This window comes from Maylandia zebra, linkage group LG11, assembly GCF_041146795.1.
Source record: "Maylandia zebra isolate NMK-2024a linkage group LG11, Mzebra_GT3a, whole genome shotgun sequence".
NCBI classification, from domain to species: Eukaryota; Metazoa; Chordata; class Actinopteri; order Cichliformes; family Cichlidae; genus Maylandia; species Maylandia zebra.
This window is the reverse complement of record NC_135177.1, coordinates 7,760,872-7,766,062: the sequence shown is the minus strand read 5'-3', so window position 1 is coordinate 7,766,062 and position 5,191 is coordinate 7,760,872.

Below are 5,191 nucleotides of genomic sequence, written 5' to 3'. Positions count from 1 at the left end.
CTGAAAGAAAGACCAAATAAATAAATAAGAATCATCATAACAAATGGGCATGCAGACAAGTCCGGCTACATCAGTAGGACCGCATCTAATCTCTATTCAGTCTGGGTCCAGCTGTGAGTAGCTCCACATCCCAGTCAAAGGGTTGAACTGAGATACATCGCTGTGTCGTCTTTTGTGGCATCTTTCTGATCCGCGTCTGTGAAGAGAAGAGTGTTTGTCTCTGCACAAACAAAATTAGCTTGTGCAGATGGGGCTGCTGCCTTCTTTTGAGTATGAGCAGTCTGTCTTGACACATATACATGCTTTTCATGATCAGAGGGAACTATGATATTTATAGCTGCAAAAACGTCTTTAAAATGGACTGAATATGCTGTTTCTCTTTCATCCCTGTCATTTACAGACACTATTAAAATAATGGATTCTCATATTGAACATAATCCACTTAATATTGCTCTTTTCCAGACATGGTTTTCTCACTGTGTGATGTCAGTGAGACCGGGTATCCTTAATATGGTCACCTATGGTCACATTTAAAACTCTCAGGTTGACCTCATATATTGATTGGCACATTGCTAACATCAGACACAATTAGTGACAAATTACTGCAGTTTGCATCTTGATATCCAGTACTGGACACTTGCATTGAGAGACAGATCTTACAAACAGTTATAAAATGTACAATTTAAAAACTCATTCTTGGTATCAATACACTTATAACTGATTTTTTTTTTTTTAAAGGCAATTAAACAACTTAGAAGCTTTTTGTGCAAATCAGTTTCAATAAGATGTATTATAAAGTTATTCTGAAGTATTCTGGTTGTCAAGAAATAATAATGGTTTACACAGAAATAAGTGATACTAACACACCAACTATCTACTCCTCCTCACTTTGGTAATTTGTGGTGGCCGGTCAGATTCCCGAGCAGAGCCTGTGTAGTTTACTGGTAATGTTTATCATCAGTATAACACTGAGCAGCATTAGTAATGGACTCAAAGTAGATGAAAACATAGAAATACGAGAAGTCTCCACATCATTAAAGGGTTGAGGACAGTCAGTGTTTTAATGTGAAAGATGCGGTGGACCAGCTCCCATCTGACTAAACCCAGAACTACATAAAGGTGAAGCGCAGAAATAAACACTGGTATCTGTGCACTAAACACTCATTTCCTTGTGTGGGCAGACCTCTACCTTGTGCACAATATGTTATTGTTCCAATTACTATCATGTATCTGAGTCTGTATGTAGGTCAACATGCTGCAAGTGTTCCACATTATTCCATGTTAATGCTTGATACCTGAGCCAATTTGTGCTTGCCATGTTCAGCGTGTAGACTCCAGCCAGATGGACACAGGCTTAGTAATGTGTTTAATATGTTTTATGTATAATTACTGGACTTCAACTTACACTCATACTCTCAGAGCTGGGAGCAGAAGAATAAGCGTCTCCGATTTCCATCTGTATTCATCCTGCTCCTTCTCTGTCTGCGCTCTGTCCGGAGTCAGCCAGCTCTCTCTGCCATAATAATCAAGAGCCGTTTGATGTGATTACTGTGGCGTGAAGTGGAAGACGATTGAAAGCACATTTTATTTCACATGTTGAAATAACATGACTAAATAGATTCTCCCTCTTTACTATTTCCATAAATCTCCTAGGACCCTGCTGGTTTATCCATCAGTGCTGGCAGAGATTTCGAGTGAGCTTTGAATGACAACCTTTGTCATGGATACAGGGCCGTGACATTTTCCCCAGTGGTTGCTGACCCCCCCCCCCCCCCCCCCCCCCCCGCCCAGCGAGGCTTCAGATGACACACTGATGTTTTCAGTCAAAGATGAGGTCAACACACTGTTGAACTCTGACCTCTAATAGAGAAAGATGTTGGCAGACTGAAGCGGGGAAAGATATGGATGAAGAATAAAAGATATATGTGAAGGGGGAAAAGAGGGATATAAAATGTTAAGAGAGACACATAAAAACAGCGAGGTTTGGGAAAGAAAGCAAAGGAAAGAGAGATAAAGGCAGCCAAGCAAAAGATAGGGAGCAGCAGATTTAGTCAACACAGACACACAAAAACTCCTACACGCTCACACTTGAGCCTGCACCTCAGGCTTTAAAAGAAAGAATAGACAGATAACGGCAGCCATATGTTTTTCTTTCCTTGTTGTCTGTCTCGTTCTCATTCTCTCCTCTCTATGCATGCTTTATGTACACTTTGCTTTATCTTCTTCAAATTAGCTCACTTACCAATAGGCAGCAGAAAATGTCTCTCTTAGGAGATAAATGTACCGCCTCATCTCGACCATGTGGGTATGATTACTGAATATGAAATTCAAAGTTGAAGAATTGAAACTGGCAGAATGATTAACAGCTCTGTATTTAATTCAGACACACTGTAAATTGTCTCAAAGGTTTAAAGTCGTGGCTTAAAATTCAAGCTGTCAAGCATTTTAATGCAGAGGACATTTTATTTTCTTTATCTACTGTTCAGCTGTTTTGGTTAAGACATAAAAATAAAGCTGTCTATTATTTTATGATTAAATTTATAGCTCCATCAAAAGATATGAGATGTGAATGAAAGCTCACCAAGAGTGCACAGAATGAAAATGGGAGTGATTTAAAGTTCAGGAGGCATTTTATTGAGACTTTGAAAAACAAAGGCCTGCATATATGTGTATATATGTGTTTTTTGTCACAGTTTTTGCTCCTCCTGAAGAGCCAGCTGACTAACTACAGTGCACTGTATCTAGATATTCGAACTGTTGTTTGTCAGAGTTTAAAGTACAGGAATATATTTATCCGAGTATGGCATTTCAGAGCAAAATATGTGCCTCACATCATTTATTTGACAGTTCTTAAACAGTCTAGTTTATGATTTTATGTGAATTCATATAAAATCACAGACTTATGAGTGGATTTTGACCTTTTAGCTCATTATCTCTTACCAAAAAAGTAGCTGTCGTTGGAGAAAGCCTGACCTTTTAGGCCTAAAAGGTGAACATATTTTGGATGTCAGGGAGACAATTCTCTAAACTTTTTTAGGTGATTATAAAATATGTTTGCCTATGAAAGCACATTTTCTGCATTTTACAAGCAACTGCAACAAATAGACAAAAATCCCCAAACATGTCCCTGTGATGTGCTGTCATTAATCATGTCAGAAGCCCTCTCATGTGTCTTGTGAGCCTTTGGAGACAGCCTGACCTTTTAGGCTAAACTGCCTAACTGTAAACAGCGGTCTAATAATTCCCACCTCGATCTGCAACAACACCAAAGACTATTAAATCACAGATGCACTGGTGCCGATATCCCGATGTAAGGCAACTGCAAGAGACATTTTTTGTGCAGATTTTACACTTCATACTCTGATAATACTTTTCATAAATAAAGATCGTTCACTTTTTCACTTGTGTATCGTTACTTCAGTGTACTGGGAGTGGATAGTACTTCCTCCACCTTTGCAGGTTTCTAATAGCTGACTAAACCAAACATGGAATGAAAAATGAGACTTAAGGATTGATCTAGAAAGTGCGATCTGCTTTCATCGTGACAGAAGATCTAAAGAGACTTGTTGAGGAACAAGTTACGGGCAATAGTTCATCTGCTACAAAAGCGGCACATTAAACCCAACCATGCGAGTGAAAAATGAACCAAAAGCAGCCTGTTCTGATGAAAAGCAGAAGGTGAATAATCGGCAGATGATAGTCTTTTATCACAAATAATTTAGCACAAAACCGCCCCAGTAATCCTGAACAAAGTCCTAACGTCATTTGCTATTACAAACATCAAGCTTGCTCACCAACGTTAATTAAATCCAGGGAGGTGTATGTGTGTGCTGTCGGAGATAGCATTCAAGACCGATCAAGCTTGCAGAGTGAGGAGGCACCTATATTATCACCTAAATCAGATACCCTGCACAGAAAATGGGCCTTTTCCAACACGTGTACACACACACACACACAAATAAAACTGACTGCCCTCTAATCCCAAGATGCTGACATCTAAAGCCATCCAAATGCAAAGACATGTTGCTGAATACATTAGCTTTAAAAGGCACTCCTGCACAGTGAGAGGAAATACTATAAGAAATAATCAAATAATACAGACTACAAAAAACAAGGAATCACAGTCAACAGAGGATGATACCGAGGCAGTCAATGAGATCCTGCTGAATGATGATAATGATAGACTAAATAGGATTATACCCACAGCACTACATTCCCATGCAAACACAGATGGATCCCACAAGCGAAAAGAGAAAGTCTGTAATTTTGCAATATTGTAATCAGCAGAGAGTGGTTGTTTGTCCTTTCTAGGCTCTTGTTAAGCTTTCCAAATCCTGCAGAGCTGCTGTGAGAGGGTGTCAAGGATCTGCAGAGGCCCACAAGATGATCTATAATACCGTCATATAGAGCACTTTTTTTGGTTTTCATAAAACCCTAAAAGCAGAATGACAATGCAGTGCATGAAAGAAACTGTAAATACCCAATCTGTTCAGGCAGTCTCATGAGTTTGCACACTCATGTTAAGCTCCAATTGTTGGGCAAAAAAAACGTGATGAAATATTAATGTTCTGCCTGCTTGGGGAAAAATATGGCAGTGAAAGATCTTATTTAGTTGTAAACAGTTCCAGTGCTGCCTGTGGCCATTATATTTCCAAACAAGTGCTGCAATACAATACAGTGAGTAGGAAATTGCATCCAATGCTCCTAAATGTATTTCAAATTGGAACTAAGGCCCGGTATCTTCAACAAGATGGCCAGTAAATGATGCTGGAAAGAACAAAAGCTAAAACGATGGTAGTGGCACGAGCTGGGGGAGAAGTAGATGCTGTCAAAGCTTTCACTAGATTCAACAGAGCTTTATAGCGGCAACTTATAAGTTTGTGCTGCGATGGAAAACTTCAAACAGCACAAACCAATAATGCTCTATTTTTCTTGTGGATTGATTCGACAGCTTAGTCACAAACAATTTACCTGCATCAAACCTTTTTTATGTGCAAAATCTCTCGTGACAAAGACCTAACTGATGGTATACCACTAAGAATTCGCCCAAGAAAAGGCAGCTTTTTCTCTGCAGGCACTATCGCCTTCATTAGACATGCTGCCATGTGTGAGACCAAACCTTCAGCTCTTAATCAATAAAACCAGGGATGCTGGGCAAGGACCTTAGCTCAGCCTTTGATACTGTTAAGGT